General features: G+C 43.9%; 1 long non-coding RNA gene across 1 annotated transcript; it reads left to right on the forward strand.

Annotated features, from left to right (window-relative positions):
* The first annotated feature begins 1915 nt into the window (after positions 1-1915).
* LOC141112981 (uncharacterized) lies at positions 1916-17064 on the forward strand. Its single transcript, XR_012236684.1, has 3 exons — positions 1916-1993; positions 5200-5305; positions 15848-17064. It is a non-coding gene; the product is annotated as an uncharacterized lncRNA (long non-coding RNA).
* Positions 17065-18274: the final 1210 nt, after the last annotated feature.

The raw sequence follows: 18274 nt of genomic DNA on the forward strand, positions 1-18274 counted from the left end.
CCCATTGATACATAATGTTGTGGCGTTGCAGTTCCATTAGTTGGGGTTTCATGGATCGTCTTTTAGTAATAGTAAGTTGGGATAGGTCAGCAAAAATTTGATAATTGTGTCCTTGAAAATTAAGTTCCTTTTTTTCTCTTGCAGCAATTAGTATTTGTTCTTTCGTTCTGTAATAATGAAATTTTGTGATTATATCACGTGGGGGTCCATCTTTCTTTTTGGCTGTGAGGGCTCTGTGTACTCTGTCCAGTTCTAAACGTTCAATAGGGATATCTGGCTTTAGTTCTTGTAATAGAGCAGTAATAGTAGATTGCAGGTCTGTCACAGTTTCAGGTATTCCCCTTATGCGCAAGTTTGAACGTCTGGCTCTATTTTCGTAATCTTCGAGCTTAGTTTGAAGTATTAAATTCTCTTTTTTTAATTGTTCCAATTCTGTTATATTTTCTTGGGTTGTAATTTCAATTTCATCCATTTTTATTTCTAAGGCTGAGGTGCGGTTTCCCAGCTCTCTTATTTCTTTGGTTAGGCTGTTTGTTATTTGGTCTGAGGTTTGTTTTAAAGCCTTATGAAGCATCTTTTCAAATTGTAATAATATTACTGGGGATACTGAGGAGGCTTGTGGAGAAGTTTGTGAGAGGATTTGTTCTGTATCTGACTCAAATGGAGAGTCTTGCTGTGACATTTTCTGTCTGTGAGAGCGCCCTGATGCTGTATCTTGTGAGGTGACTGGAACTGCTTCAGCTGCAGTGAGTGCCTGTGAGCTCTTTGTGAGGTGATTTTTATTTCTGCCACGGTTTCCTCCCAGTACCATATTTCCTGCCCAAACTTTCACAGTTTGTTCCCTGGGGCAAAAAGGTTCAAATGGATACCTTTTGAGCCTGCAGGCTCCGCTTTGTCCTTCTCTTCTCTCCTCAGCGGTGTGGAGCTCTAACAATGCATGTCTGCTCCGCTAGGCTCCGCCTCCTGCCCCCCAAAAGTGAACTTTCATTATCAGAATATCCCTTCTGTGTCCATGTTGCTCTTACTGTACATGCTGAGGTTTTGGCTAAGGAGAGATGCCCTGTATCTTCCTTAGTTTGCTCATAGCTTTTAATTCTGTTTCCTCTGCTTATATTATTTTAGTGTGCTGAAGGTTATTTGCAGGCCATATACTCAAATATAAAGTTGTTTTTTTTTTCTGTTAACAGGGCACCTTTCAACTAAGTGCAGATGGCTGTTGCATTAAATGCATACGTAAGTTTATTGTTAAATTTCTGTTAATGAGTTCCTATTACCTAGTTTATACAATATCAAGGCAGGCATTTTGTCAGTTTATGCAACATTCTTCGCAATAGGTAAAGTATATGTAAAAAACCTATTTAATATGTTTTTGGAAATCACAAATTTCCCCATTTATATCTTAAAACAGGAAAGTACAGGAAAAGAATTGTTCTTGTGCCAGAAATATAGTTTACTCCTACCTTCCTCTTTAATATGGCAAGAGAAGCAGATGGTGTCAGTGCTTCCTACTTAATTTCTGATGGATTACATCAGATTCCTCTGCATCTCCATAAGCCAAAGAGCACAGGAAGTTGCCAGATCAAAAGATTAATGACAAAATCAACAGGAATGTTTGTGCTTATCATCAGACAGATATAACACAACTGTTTCAATAGTATAGTTAGCAAACCACAAGGGAGCAAATAAGAGTCTTGATCAGTATACTAAAGTTTCCAAGAGAAGGTCTACTTGGAAAAGAGAGCATAAATACTTGTTTTTCCTGCTGCCCATAGTGCTGAATGCTGCTCCGCTGCTGAGAAATGGTCTCTCAAAATCTGCTGGGAAACCCTACAACTCTCAAAGGTCCCTTGTGCTGGCCTCCACATCACTGCAGGAGGCACTAGTGAGCACTGCAGGGGACTCATGAGATTGACACTCCTGGATAAGTCAGTTTCCTAGCAGACTTTGAGAGACCATTTCTTAGCAGCGTTCAGCAGTGAGAGAGGCAGAAAAGGTAAGCATGTGCATGCTTCTTTTACAGGAAGACCTCTTCTCTGAAACATTATTATGGTGACAGGATGTATTTAAAACAAAGAGCAAAACATACAAATTAGATACATAAACACTTGACCTGTATTTGCACCTGAGCAGAGCATATTTCTAGTGATTTTGAAATGTTTTTTTTCCCAGATGCTTTGCATATGTATTTGCATGTACCAAGCATCAGGTGTTTGTTTCCTGGGCTGGATAGCAGTTCTATAGGAGGAGAGGAATATTTCAGGCATAAAAACACGCAAAGACATGTGTATTGCTTGTTAGCAGACACTCTCTGAAGTCCACGGGGTAAAAATGGCAGTATGCAAACAAAAAAGCTTATTTCCTTTTTTGAATGTAGAGTGACTGAGCGTACACGTGTGAACACAGACAGTTAGAAAGAATTGGATTATACATGTAGAATATAATCAGGTGAAGGGAAACATGCAGAAAAATGCTCAAGTGTGAATGGGGGCTTACTGTTTATCTTTCAAAGACTCACACGCCTCTGCCTCCCTGCTTAGCCAGCCAGGTGCCTCCCATATTTTCTGGCTCAGCAATGCAACTTCCTGTGTTAACCTTCTGCCCCCAGCCTGGTCAATAGAAACTTAATTGCTATTATTATCATCATAAGGTTCCCGATGTAACCTGTAAACTGAATCAAGAAGCATTTTTCTAGCTTTGCAAGGTGGCAGATAAGTGTAAGTTAAAAGACTTATGCCGTGTACACACGGGCAGACTTTTGAGCATCAAACGTCCGACGGATTTCGACTGAGTTACGACGGACTTGCGAACTACCAGACTTGCACACATGAATGGACCAAAGTCTTTTCGAAAGTCCTGAAGTCCGTTCGAAAGTCTGGTCATTTAACATGATGACGTACGACCGGACTAGAATAAGGAAGTTCATAGCCAGTAGCCAATAGCTGCCCTTGCATCGTTTTTTGTCCGTTGGACTAGCATACAAACGAACAGATTTTTTGATGGGACTCAAGTCCGTCGGAAAGATTTGAAACATGTTATAAATCTAAAGTCCGTCTGATCTTCAACAGAAAAAGTCTGCTGAAGGTACGATGAAGCCCACACACGATCGGATTGTCCGACGGATTTGTTCTGTCGGACCAGTCCGGTCAGAAAGTCCGCCCGTGTGTACACAGCATAACAAAGAATTACAAAAGAATTGGTACCCAATGGAACCCAATTAAGAAAATGCGTGACTTTTAGGTGAAAGATATGGAAATCTTGCATGAAAACATTTATAAATAGACCCCTTAGGGGTCCATTTAAAAAGCAGCAATCGTGATTTTCACCAAACATTTACTGGTGGTAAATCAGCAACTGCCACTTAAAACACGTGGACCTAGAAATGTGTTTCTCAATTCCAGTCCTCAAGGTTCACCAACAGGTCATGTTTTCAGGATTTCCTTTAGATGAAACGGCTGTGATAATTACCAAGGCAGAGAAACTGATCAAATCACCTGTGCAAAATAATGGAAACCCTGAAAACATGACATGTTGGTGTGCCTTGAGGACTGGAAGTGAGAAACACTGATCTAGAAGATTCACATGCACTGAATGTTTGATGATTGTTGCAGGGGTGGAAGTATAGGGGTCGCAAAAGTCGCCATTGCGACTGGGCCCCATGCTGCAGGGGGCCTGTGTGCCTCCCTCTCCCCCAGCGGTGGCTGCATATGGGACCGAGCTCCCTGGACCGAGCTCCCTGATCCTCAGCCGATGCGTAAATCGGCAGTGCAGGAGCTCGGTCACGCTGTAATTACTCTGAAAGTGAAAGCAAGTGAGACGTGTCTAGCACAGTGTGTGCTGTGCTCTCTGCCTCCCCCTACAGTGCAGTACCAGGCATGGAGAGTGAAGGTATAGTGCCGCAGCTGCAGATTTTTAAAAAGGCGATCTATATAGGTTTGTATGCATGTGTATGTGTTTATATGTGTGTGTCTGCATGTTTGGGTGTGTGCATGTGTGTGTCTGCATGTGTGTGTGTGCGTTTATTTGTGTGCATGTGTATATGTTTACATGTGTGTGTTTGTGTGTTTGCTCATGTGTGTGCGTTTATGTGTTTGCATGTGTGTATGTTTGTATGTGTGTATGTATTTATATGTATATGTGTGTGTATTTGCGTACGTGTGTGTTTAAATGCGTGTATGTATACACATTACTTGTAATCCTGACCCCCTTTTTTTATGAACAGAACAGATTTTTTTTAGGTTGGGTTCATAATACCAACAAGAAAATACCATTCCTCTGAAAAGCGATTGCTTTTCAGAGGCATTTGACAGGCAGTGAAGAGGCAATATGTTGCGCCTTGACTGGTAAAATGTTGAGAAACACTGATACAGAGAAACTAATCTCTCCATTTTCCTCCTGCAGCTGCTGAAAGGAGATGAGAAGTGGGGGAAATGGAAAGATCAGTTTCTCTATATGCAGCCGCACCCACCACGCCTCCTATGCAGCTTCTTTCTGCTGCCCCCCTGTGTGCTCTCCAGCCCCCTTGTACTTTTTCCTGGCCCTCCGTGCTCTCTCCTGGCCCCTCCCCTTGTCCCCACAGCTCAGCAGAGTTCCCCCCTCCCCTCTCCTGCCAGCTGCTGTAGGGTATCTGCATGGAAAGTCAGTGATCCATACCGATCACGGACTCAATCCATTCATAGCTGAAACATAGTAAACTGTATTTACTATGCTTCGGTTTGCGAATAAAGGGGCAGCTCTATACAGAGCTATTCCTGTCCATTCATTCTGTGCAGCTGAGGCTGTGTTCTCAATCTCCTTTCTCGATCTCAAAGGTGAAACATCAGAGGTCTGCTTAGACCCTTGATATCTCACCAAAGCCCCCCAACTCTTAAAAAAAAAAATAAAATATTTTTTAAAAATAATATTGTAAAACAATAAATAAATAAATGGTAGAAAAATACAATAACAATAAAAAAAAAAAATCAGACGCCAGTGGCAGAACTACCAGGGTCACAAACGTCACACTTGCGACCGGGCCTTGGCATTTACGCCATCGGCTCGGAGGGAAGGGCTGAGGGTCAGGGGGGCCCTTCATGATTTCTTGCACCGGGGCCCTGAAGGTTCTAGTTATGCCACTGGATTGTTGGATATACTGTTGTTTATATATGCCCCATAAGTACATGAATACAAAACAAGTTGAATATTAAATATATTTTGTTTTAGCTCCCAAGTCCTGCAGAGCAGTGAATAACATCACAATGCTGAGCAAATATGGCTGTCAGCTTCAAGAGAATGTTCCATATTGTGATGGTGTTTGCATTACAAATCCGTGAGTATTATAAATTATTACATACTAGCCACACTGTGAACTTATATTGTCTGCTTACATTGGTACACACAATGTGGATTAATATCCTTTGTGACTATTGAGGGGTATACCAAAATGAAAGTGTCTGCACTTTAATTTAGGTACGCGAGTTTAATATTTTAAAGGGTTATTCCACTTTCATGAAAAAAATATAGTAAATAAAAACTTATATAGCATATACAATTGCTACATAAGAGATGTTGGATTTCAATGTTATTAAAAATTACCTTTCCTTTTTAATCTGCAGCACTGTAATTTTCTGTAAAATTCAATGCAATATGGCAAACCTGGAGGCGTTGTGTACACAGCTGGTCTACACTAAGCCTCCAAAAATGTAATTCTCTCCTTGTGTAATTGATGCATTCATTTTCCTAGAAGTTTGCTACAAGTCAGATTTTAGGCACCCTTGAAATAGAAATGAAAATTTTTATGAGAAACTCCCATGGGTTAATCACCTTAAAGGGATGCAGACACTGCAGCTTTTTTCATTTCAGATACTCACCCATTTGCCAGATCCAGCGTTGTCCCATGGAGATCCTCTCATGCCCTGGTACCACTCAGTCCTGTGCTACCATGTTATCGCTCATGCCACTGAGAGGCCTCAATACAGGGCACTTTCATTCCTGCCCAGGCCATTTTTCAGCTTTCAGCACTATCACACTTTGAATGACAATTGCGCGGTCATGCAACACTGTAACCATGTGAAATTTTTATCATTTTCTTCACACAAATGGAGCTTTCTTTTGGTGGAATTTAATCACTTCTGGGTTTTTTATGTTTTCCTAAAAAAAAAAAAAAAAATCAAAATTTTGAAAAAATAAAAAGTTTTTCTTAGTTTCTGTCAGTAAAATTTGTAAATAAGTAATTTTTCTCACTGATGGGCACTGATAAGGCGGCACTGATGGGCACTGATAGGCTGCACTGATGAGGCAGCACTTATGGGAACTAATTAGGTGGCACTAATGAGGAGGCACGAATATGCCGCACTTATGGGCACTGATATGTGGCACTGATAAGCACAGATAGGCAGCACTGGTGGGCACTGATGGGTGGCATTGGTGGGCACAGATATGCGGCACTGATGTTCACTGCTGGGCGGGACTGATGGGCATTGATGGGTGGCATTGATGGGCAGCAGTGATTGGTATTGATAGGCAGAAGTGATGGGCAGCAGTGATAGCCAGCACTTACTGGCATCACTAATGGGTACTGATTGCTGGCACTGGTGGGCACTGTTTGCTAGCACTGGTGGGCACTCACTGCTGGCACTGGTGGGGCCAGAGGGAGTGGCTAGGAATATTTTAGGGACGGGTGGGGGAGGGCAATCTGAGGTCTCGTATCATGAGGGTGGGGAAAATGGGGAGGGTGGGTCAAGAATTTAACCCTCCTCTCCCGCCACAACTCTTTGAGGGTGTGTCAATTCATGAGTTGCTTGTATTCATCGGTTGTGACGAAGTGTAGCCAGCAAAACCATATTTTCCCAAATTTGGAGGGGGTGTCTTTCGCTTGGTGAATGAGGTCCTCCATTTCTGCAGTTTTTTATATGCACTTGAACCAGTCGGCTATAGTCAGTAGGGGTGCGCATCTTCACTGGCCTCACGATTCGATTCGATTACGATTATCAAGTCAACGATTCGATTCGATTCCGCGATGCATCACGATTACAGCGCAAGTCCGCAGGTGCTCATGGTTTTCATCAAAAAAAATTAAAGTAGTCAGGAGAACTCCATTTTTTTTATTCTATCTGTTCTTAAGAAAAAAAGAGACAGCAGAGGAGCTCCAGGCTCTCTTCCAAAATACTAAAGGAGATGGTCAGAGCCTGCGGACATGCTACAGGAGATGATCAGAGACTGCGGACATGCTACAGGAGATGATCAGAGACTGCGGACATGCTACAGGAGATGATCAGAGACTGTGGACATGCTACAGGAGATGGTCAGAGACTGCGGACATGCTACAGGAGATGGTCAGAGACTGCGGACATGCTACAGGAGATGGTCAGAGACTGCGGACATGGCACAGGAGATGGTCACAGACTGCAGACATGGCACAGGAGATGGTCACAGACTGCGGACATGGCACAGGAGATGGTCAAAGACTGCGGACATGGCACAGGAGATGGTCAGAGACTGAGGACATGGCACAGGAGATGGTCACAGACTGTGGACATGGCACAGGAGATGGTCAGACACTGGGGACATGGCACAGGAGAAGGTCAGACACTGGGGACATGGCACAGGAGATGGTCAGACACTGGGGACATGGCACAGGAGATGGTCAGACACTGGGGACATGGCACAGGAGATGGTCAGACACTGGGGACATGGCACAGGAGATGGTCAGACACTGGGGACATGGCACAGGAGATGGTCAGACACTGCGGACATGGCACAGGAGATGGTCAGACACTGCGGACATGGCACAGGAGATGGTCAGACACTGCGGACATGGCACAGGAGATGGTCACAGACTGCGGACATGGCACAGGAGATGGTCAGACACTGGGACATGGCACAGGAGATGGTCAGACACTGGGACATGGCACAGGAGATGGTCAGACACTGGGACATGGCACAGGAGATTGTCAGACACTGGGACATGGCACAGGAGATGGTCAGACACTGGGACATGGCACAGGAGATGGTCACAGACTGCAGACATGGCACAGGAGATGGTCAGACACTGGGACATGGCACAGGAGATGGTCACAGACTGCGGACATGGCACAGGAGATGGTAAGACACTGCGGACATGGCACAGGAGATGGTCACAGACTGCGGACATGGCACAGGAGATGGTCAGACACTGGGGACATGGCACAGGAGATGGTCAGACACTGGGGACATGGCACAGGAGATGGTCAGACACTGGGGACATGGCACAGGAGATGGTCAGACACTGCGGACATGGCACAGGAGATGGTCACAGACTGCGGACATGGCACAGGAGATGGTCAGACACTGGGACATGGCACAGGAGATGGTCAGACACTGGGACATGGCACAGGAGATGGTCAGACACTGGGACATGGCACAGGAGATGGTCAGACACTGGGACATGGCACAGGAGATGGTCAGACACTGGGACATGGCACAGGAGATGGTCAGACACTGGGACATGGCACAGGAGATGGTCAGACACTGGGACATGGCACAGGAGATGGTCAGACACTGGGACATGGCACAGGAGATGGTCAGACACTGGGACATGGCACAGGAGATGGTCAGACACTGGGACATGGCACAGGAGATGGTCAGACACTGGGACATGGCACAGGAGATGGTCACAGACTGCAGACATGGCACAGGAGATGGTCAGACAATGGGACATGGCACAGGAGATGGTCACAGACTGTGGACAATAATGCAGAGTTGTGGTGTGATGAATGCACATAGAAGACAATTCTATGATATGGACTTGTGTCACAGCGCACCCCCCTCCCCCTCCCCCTCTGTACTTACATGCTGCTCTGCCGGTGGCAGCCTGTAATGAGCAGGGCGATCTGCCTGCTCACCATCTCCCCCCGATCTCCATTCGTGCGGCCGGTGTTCCGCCGGTTGTCACATCTCAGGTCAGCAGTGAATTCTCCCGGGAGAGCGCTCCGTGCATAAAGTTGTTATTAGTGTGTGTGTATTCCGGTCATGTGGCTCTCAGCCGCGCCTCCCTCCTCTCACGTCTCTCCTGACGTCAGCCCCGCCCGCCTCTCTTCTGACCTGATAACTCCAGTCAGTGGGCGGAGCTGACACCAGGAGAGACTGAGAGGAGGGAGGCGCGGCTGAGAATCACATGACCGGAATATACACACACTAAAAACAGCTTTATGCACGGAGCGCTCTCCCGGGAGGGGGCGGGGCCAGACATCGATTTTTCGGGTCGCATGCATCGATGCCGCATCGGGGACACCCGAATCGCGATGCATCGATGCTGCGATTAATTTCAGCAGCCCTAATAGTCAGTGGTCCACCAGATGTGTAGAAATGATCCCAGCTCCCCCTCACATCTCCAGCATTGTGCGGAGACTGATGGGAATATTGCATGAAATCTATGGGGGGGTCCTGTACTATCTCCAAAATATTTTGAAAGCGTTCTCTTGGCATACACATTTACAGATCCCTTGTGGATACATGTATAGATATTCCCCCACTCTTGATCTGATCAGAGTTCTTGCTCCCATTTGCGACTGGCCAGGTTAGATTTGGGGTCGATTTCCCCAAATATTAGGGCATATGTGTCAGAAATTAAGTAATTTGGGGGTTCTGTTTCAGGAACAGTGATTCAAAAGGGGTCTTCTGTCTTCTGTCTGGACCAGTCAGGTTTAGGGTTAGGATTTTCGAGGAAGTGTTGAAACTACACATGTAACCAAAATGGGAATGTATGATTTGTCATCTGGGAGGCTAGTTGAGATTGTGTGAGAAGGCGGCCTCTCTCATAGAATTGTTCTGCTCAGATTGTAGAGTAGGGCCACGAGTCTGTGAGAAAGGAAGTGGAGGCTCTTGGAGGGAAATCTGGGTTTTTTCGGAGTGGGTTCATGGGGCCGGGTGTTGAAGATAGTTTGTGCTTATGGCAGTCTTCCTGGAAGGTGGTTAATGTTGGGTGAATTAGTGGGTGGGCTTTGCAAGACGAAGGGGTGTGTCCGGATGCTATCCAGGGGAGTCAACATAAAGGAAAAGGGGACATAGCGTGTTCTAGCTGAACCCATGCCTTTACCTTTGAGTGGATGTTCCACTCAATTATCCTGGCTAAGTGACATGCTTTATGGTATTTTTGGAGGTCTGGGAGACCTATGCCGCCTTTGAGTTTGGGAATGGTGAGTCTAGAGTAACTCGGTCTTGGCCGTGCGTCGCCCCATATGAAGTCCGTAGAGGACTTCCGGTACGTTGAGAAAAAGGTAGGAGGAAGTTTTATGGGAATGGTTTGTAGGAAGTATAATATTCTAGGTAGAATGTTCATTTTTATAATTGCAGCCCTGCCAAACCAAGAGAAGAGACCAGTGGACCATGACTTCAAATTGCGCTTTATGGTTTGCAGTAGCGGTAGGTAGTTTTTGAAGTATAGGTCTGCGAGGGAGAAGAGTAGCTGGATGTCAAGGTACGTAATCATGTGTTTTTCCCATTTAAACAGGAAATTAGATTTCCATTGTCCACATGTGTTCATAGGTAGTGTGACATTGAGGGTGTGGGATTTCGTAAAATGTATTTTTAGGTTGGTTAAAAAATTGAAAGTTTGGAATTCTTTGAGTAAGTTTGGGATCATTGTAAGTGGTTCAGTGAGAAAGAGAAGGATATCATCTGCAAATGCGACTAGTTTGTAGGTGTGGTGAGTTATTTCATTTTCTTTGATATCGGGGTTTGCTCTGAGGCATCGGAGTAGTGGTTCAAGAGTAAGGACAAAGATCAAGGGGCATGGGTTCCATTCAATATTGAGAGGGCATTCGACAAGTGGCCGTTTACACAAACTTTTTCTGTGGTATTGGAATAGAGTGTAAGTATAAGGTTTAGCATGCGATGAGGGAGACCAATGGCCTTTAAAGCTTCCATCATATAGTCCCAAGCCACTCTATCGAATGCCTTCTCTGCGTCGAGGGAAAGGAGAAACCCTGGGTGGTGGTTAGTTGTGAGCCAATGATGAATGTTGATCACTTTGAGTGTGTTATCCCTTGCCTCTACCTGGTACAAAACCCACTTGGTCAAGAGAGATGAGGAAGCAAGGGAAGTAATCGGTTGGCTAAGATGTTGGAAAACCATTTCAGGTCCACGTTTATTAATGAGATCGTTCTATAGTTGGTGACCAAGGTGGGGTCCTTCCCTGGTTTTGGGATAACTGTGATATGTGCTGTTAATAAATCTCGAGGGGATGCTGGTTGAGATGCAAAGGAGTTAAAGGCAGAGAGAAAGGAGGGGATAAGGAGTTCTATGTAGATTTTGTAATATCCCACTGTTAGCCCATCCGGTCCCGGACTCTTGCCCGGTTTCATCTGTTTGATTGCTAGCTTGGCTTCTTTTTCAGATAATGGGCATTCTAAATACATTGCCATGGTGTTTGAGATTGGTGATGGTCTGTATTGGTTCATGAAGTCAGTGATGAACTGTTTCCTCGATATATTGGCGTGGATGCATCCGCTGGGGGAAGGTTGTACAGATGCATATAGTACTCGTGCTTAGCAATGTCAGGGTTGGAATTCAGTTTACGTTCTGATGAGCTTGTCATAGAATGTATAGTCGATGGCAGCTCTCTTGGCTTGAAGGGCCCTGGCTAGTAGTTTTCCTGCTTTGTTACTGTATTCGTAGAACGATTTCTGAGACAGGATGTATTTGCGTTTTAATTCTTTGCCTAGTATTTCTAGAAGTTAATTTCTGGTCTGTTAAAGATTTTGGAAGGGGTCTAATGCTTGTGTCTGTTAATGGGCGCACTCCAGCTGCTGAATTTGAGTAGTTAATTCTAAAAGCTGTGTTTGTCTTTCACGTTTATGTTTGGCTGTGGCTGCAATGAGAATGCCTCTAATGACGCATTTATGGGCCTCCCATGTGATTACAGGGTAGGTCTCTGTAGGGTTGTTTTCTGCAAAGTACTGTTTAATGTATACTTTAACCTCAGCTGCGATTGAGGGATCAGTGAGCAGAGAGGGGTCTAACTTCCAAGTCGGAGGGTGTGTGTGAACCTCTGGGAATGATATGGCCATTGAGATTGGGTGATGGTTTGAAAGGAACATGAGGTCAATGGATGTTTTATGAAGAAGGTGTAAGTCTTTCTGGGAGATAAATAGATTCTCAAATATTGTTGGTGTGGGTTTGAGAAAAAAAAAGTCCCTACCATTGGGGTTTAATGTCCTCTAGGAGTCGTGAAGTAGGAGATTGCGTAGCTGTGATTTAATGGAGCGCAGGGCTTTGTAAGGGAGGGAGGACGCACCGTTGGAGGTGTCTCGGAGGGGGCTTAGAGGGACATTAATGTTGCCCCCTAGAATCGGGGTGCCTTTCAGAAAGTGGAACCTACCTTCCTCATCAGAGTGTGTGTCAGCGAGTTGGAAAGGGCAATGTTTTGCTAGGAGCATGGAGAGCCCTTTTTTATTTGGACGTTCGGTTGGTTGCGTGGTACACAGTAGGATAATATCGGTATGTTAGCCTAGGCGTAGCATCGGTGCGGAAGTGCGTTTCCTGCAGAAATATTATATCTGCTTTATTTTGTTGCATGGAGAGGAGGAGATGGGAGCGCTTTTCTGGAATATTGAGTGCTTTTGTGTTAAGCGAGATGATTTTGATAAGTGGTTTATGGCTGCTCGGCAGGGTAGGTGCCATAGTCGGGGTATTTACCATATACAGCACCAAGGACCGTTTTAACGAGATACCAAAAAGCGTGATAAGTTAGGCTGTAAGAGTTGTGACTGGACATAGGGATAGGGTCTGGGAGGTTGGAGAATTGGGGGAGGGGGGTGTAGAGGGAACAAGTTTGAGGGGAGGGTAACCTTAAGGCATTCTATGCATTAAGGTAATAAAAAACCTTTTGTAGTGCAGCAGCCCCCCAGCGCCCCCCTTTTACTTACCTGAACCCGATCTTTACAGGGACGAGCAGAGAAGCTCCAGCTGCTCGGCCCTCATTGGCTGAGTTGATAGCAGCAAGAGCATTGGCTCCCACTGCTGTCAATCAAAGCCAGTGACGCGGGACGGGGCCGAGTCCTGCTGTCTGTGTCAATGGACGCAGCAGCAGGACTCAGGAGCATGCCTGCACGAGTGCCCCCATGGAATGTGGGTCTCCATGGGGGCACTCGAGTAGAGGAGGAGCCAGGAGTACTGCTGGGGGACCCCAGAAGAGGAGGATCGAGGGCCCCTTTGTGCAAGGTATATATGACATGTTTGTTATTTAAAAAAAAAAAACCTTTACAACCCCTTTAATGCATTGCCTAAAGCAGTAGTAAACTCCTGTATTAAAAACAGAATTTGAGCCCCCAGGCAGCCATTGTCAATTCAGAGCGTGGTGCACATGTGCTGGTGACGTCAACGACTGCTTTAGGTGTGAATACCTCTGAAGCACCGCATGTTTCTGAGACATTCACTGTACCTACCGTGGGAGACAGTGAGCTTCAGATGGGGAGGGAAGGTGAGAGAGGGTGACATGTGGAGGGGGACCTCCCTGACTGGAGGGGGTGGGAGTTGAGCTATGAATGTAGATGCTAATATTTTTTATGATCACTTAGTGATACACACTCCTCCACTGCACAGCTCTGTGTGTTACACTTTCCTGAACTTCGAATTGTGTGTGAAATGCAGTTCTGAGCCTTGAACACACCCATTATTTGGCATTATATTACTTCTCTTCCCCAAGCAAGGAATGGCGATATTGGGGGCAGTAGGGGTGGGATTGTGGGCGGGAGTGGGTGGGGCTGGGGGCGGGGAGTTGACTGGGGAGGGTGGGTTCCTGCACCTATTTTCTGAGAAAAAAAGCCCTGCTACAGGTAAGCCTTATAGGCTCACCTATAGGTACAAGTTAAAAGGCAAAGTTTACTACCACTTTAAGGTAAAAAATGTTTAGATATTAGTATTGCCCCCTCATGCCCCCTTATACTTACCTGAGCTCTCACTCAGTCCATCACTGCGCCCATCTGTAGTGGCTCTCCCTGCTCTCACAGGCTTTGTTAAGCCAGCAGGAGCCATTGACTGCGGGACAGGGCTAAGCCACGCTGTCTGTGTCTATGGATACAGGCAGTGTGGTTCAGGATCAAGCCCAAAGGTACACCACTTTAGGAATCGGCTTCCTTTGGTGGCACACTGAGAACAGGCAGACGTGCAGTGCAGGCGAGGGACCCCAGAAGAGGAGAGTCAGGGTTGTTCTGTGCAATTCTATTCTAGCGTGTTTGTTATTAAAAAAAAAATAATAAAAAAAATATATATATACTTTAAAATAATTTTAAAATAATTTTAAGGAAGGCAATAATCTTTTAAAATGTTTTTCAGATATACATATACAACTAGTCAATATATAGAGAAGCTTAGTGCAAATCCTATAGTTATTGTAAAAAAAAAACACATTTAGAAAGTAAGATGGAAGTTTAGTTCCCCCAATATAGAGATTGCATGTACAAAATAATAGAGAGAGTTCAATAGTTTAGGAGAGTAGAGATAAATAGTGGTGATGTATTTCAAGTAAAATTTTATTGTAAAAATACAAATAAAGAATAAGCTTTAATGTGGACTTCTGCATGGTGGCTGCTATAATGGAATGGCTCCATAGAAATCAAGGTAGTGGATGGGTATCACTGTGCCTGATTCTAATTCTGGCACCACATCCAGCAGAGAACCCCCCCGTACCATGCACGTCTCCTCACTTCTCCTCAACACCAATACTGGTGATTATTATTGCCACTAAAACCAATGTTGGGGCTTATTGTTTTACCACTTTCTTTTTAGTATACCGCAAGGTCCCTTAGTAAAGGGCACACACTACAAGGCATACGTTGTGAAGTGTCACTCACTTTATAAGCCATGCCCAATCCCTCAAGGTGTCGTTCCCCTAACTATTTTTAAATGTTGGTAACTATGCAGGAGATAGCATCCCTGAGCTACTTCTTGTCAAACAGATTCATATGCTAAGTTCACTCTCCCTGCACAAAGTTTCTGCTTCTGTCCTCCCTCCACTGGCCAAATCCACTCCCTCCCCCGGCATACATGATTACTTTTATAATTAGTACAAATGGCTATATTTTTGCCTAGGGGAGGGGGGGTGTTAACAAATGATCTGCCCTGGTGTCAGATATGCTAGGAACTCCACTAGGTGGTATATCAATCACCTACTGATTAGATAAAATACACATATATAGGTTTGTAATTTTATCTGTGTATTCGTTTTGCCTGGAGTTAAACTAGCCCAGCTCTGGGCATAAAAGGAACCCAAGCTAGTGTTGCAAATAAAAAAAGCAGCTCTGGATGCAATACTCAGCTCCTGTCTGGTGTTGTCCCCAGCAGTCCCTTTTCTCTTTTACAGGATACCCTCAATCTTCCAGGTTAAATAATTGCCAGTGTCATTCAACTTGAATGGGAGGATATGTACCCGATTTTGACAGATACCCACTCCCACTTCCACTTCGATTGCCTTAGGCGATCAGAAGAGGAAGTTCTCCTTTCCCCTTCCGTCCTGAAGTCTTCTGGGACACATGACAGATCCCAGAAGACTTTGGAACCAGTCACAGAGCGGGTTGCCACTCTCACATGCGCAGTGGGCATCTGGTTGTGAAGCAGCAAGCTGTTACAGCCAGGGGCCCATAGTGAAGATGCCAGTGTCAGCGAGGGAGGACACGGGGAGAACACAACTGGGGTGAGCACAGCGCTGGATCGTAGGACAGGTGAGTAGCTGTTTATTAATAGTCAGCAGCTACAGTTTTTTTTTTTTTTTAGCTGCTGACTTTTAATTTTCACTTCAGAGACTGGAGCTGTGCTTTAGGCTTCATTGAACTTTTTCAGATTGTTGGCACGTATCTGCAACTTTATTTTTATTGAGCAACTTCTTTCTTTGCAGAGATCCCATGTTATCTTCAGGCAAAGACAAGCCATGTGTGTGTTGTGGTATACAGAAGTCAAATATCAGAACAGTGAAACTAAAGTGTCCTGATGGAAAAACAATTAACTACAAATATGAATACATTGAAAAATGTGGCTGCAACACTCTGATGTGCAATAATACATATTAGAAATGTAAATTATTACAAAATTCATGCTGCTTGTCACTTTTTATACATTTCCTATTCTTTAAGCTACTTTCTTGAAAGGTCTTAGGTTGGTTTTAAAGTTCGGCTGTTTTACTATACTGCATCATTCAAGCATAGTCTACTGTGTGCGCCTTCAGTGTGTGTAATGCATTCTTCAGCAAACCCCTTCACATGGTTGCAGATACGCCTTACTCCAAAGCCTTTAGACTACTTTTTATGTAACATTATCTCCATGTGATCCTGAAATTAACAAAACCTTACCATTGCCTCACTATAAATTGGTAACAGCTAGTGATCTGTGATTAGGTGAGCATTTACACTACATACATAGTAAAATATGAATAGTTTCAGATTTTAGATTACTAATTAATCAAAACAAACTACAGTATATAAACATGTAAAATTGTGCAAGCACAGAACATGAAACTTGAAATGTTCCAAAAAGAATCAATATTCATTCCGATTTGATTTCTTATCAGCCTTAAGTCTATGCATAGACTAGATGTTTAAAGTTAGTAGTTATAGTTATTTGCGCTATGGCTGTGCCCAATTTCTCTCAAAATGAAGCTACAATTACAAAATCCTTGCAACTTTAGGTAAGAAAAAGGTATGGCCACAAACTGTAGCCGATGTTCTGGAAATTGACAGCAAAGATAATTAGCTGCTTTGTTAAGGATCCCATTTTCCAACTGCCCAGCCTTTTCTTAGGCAATCGGTTCACTGTCACTAGTGGCAGGCAGGTGGTGGAAGATTTTTAAATGTATGCAATGAACTTTTAGTTTCAACCACATTTTTCTTTCTTTTCACATTTTCTTTTTTCGTTTCTAAACCATAACGTTTGGATATTTCAGATGTATTGTGTCCATGTTATGTTACATATTGAGATTTGAAGTAACTGTAATTGTGAAAGTTTTACATTCAATGTGATAAAACATAACGATGAATAAATTAGATTGCATTTAAATCATAGGAAAATCATTTATTAGGAATGTGAAAAGAATGCATAGATGTCAATGTTGCTTTTTCAAAATGTAATAAAACTGACTGCTGCTGAAATCAGACTCAAATATTATCTTCAGACCATGTAGGTAATACATATGAACATATCTAAATTGGGATAAGTATATAGTACCAGCAGACATTGTTTAGGGTTCAAGAACAACAATGACCCCATTTTGTCATGTGCAGTATAATGGGGGATTGGGACTTTAAATGAGGCACTTCAAAAGATGTGCCTCCATCCTGGGTTCAATAGAGCAAAAAAAGGAAGTTTGGGACTTTAAATGAGGTGGTTGACACGTGTAGGTAAAAGTATAACAAATTTTATTGTTGGAATACAAAATAAATATTTAATTTGATGACAATGGTGTAATACATAATGAAAATTATTGAGTAATTAATGACATATTAATACAAATAGTACTGTCGTGTTCGCAGTTATGTATAGTCAGCATGTCATAACAATACATTAATAAAAATTGTATATGAAACAGTAGGTATGCATGACAGTTAGCAGTTCTGAGAAGTAAAAAAGTATAAAATATAACATATCTATGGGTAGATGAGTATCTTAGTAGGGCACATAGCTAAGTCTTGGGAGCCTAGTGGGGCACAGAGCTACATCCCTAGAGTCTGACGCGTTTCTGTGTATATAACATTTCTTCAGGGGCGGATAATGTATAAAATCTGTAAAAAACATATACATGACGTGGAGGTTAGTCCCGAAGTTAGAATAAGTACAACAGGACAAACCAGGGCTATAAACCCTATGTACTTACATGCCAGCAGGTAACGACAGCAAGCACCATGAACAGAACGGACTGCAGAGATGGTCTGTCCTGGGAGCTGAGGTGGCTGAGGTTGGCGCCGCCAAGTTGAGCCATGGGCGGCGCATATATCCTTAGATGCAGACAAGCAAAGAAAGTGTTTCCACCGCTCAGGCTGACACTGACCCAGGTGTAAGTAGAAGTTTCAGAGCAGAAGAGCTCCAGGTGCTGGCTGAATGCTAGGCAAAGCAGGCTTGAATGGAGGAGAAGATTTGGATGCCGCACACTGGATGTAGTCAAAAAACTTCACTTTATTGAAAAAATGGGATCATCAAAACAACAAGACTGTCATGCAGAAAGTACAGGTAAGCTGACGCGTTTCACACTCAGGACTGAGTGCTTACTCATAGCTAACAAATATTAAAAAGACAAACTCTTATATAGCTCAATGGAGTATCACATGATTGCCCA

Source organism: Aquarana catesbeiana, linkage group LG11 (assembly GCF_042186555.1).
Source record: "Aquarana catesbeiana isolate 2022-GZ linkage group LG11, ASM4218655v1, whole genome shotgun sequence".
Lineage (NCBI taxonomy): Eukaryota > Metazoa > Chordata > Amphibia > Anura > Ranidae > Aquarana > Aquarana catesbeiana.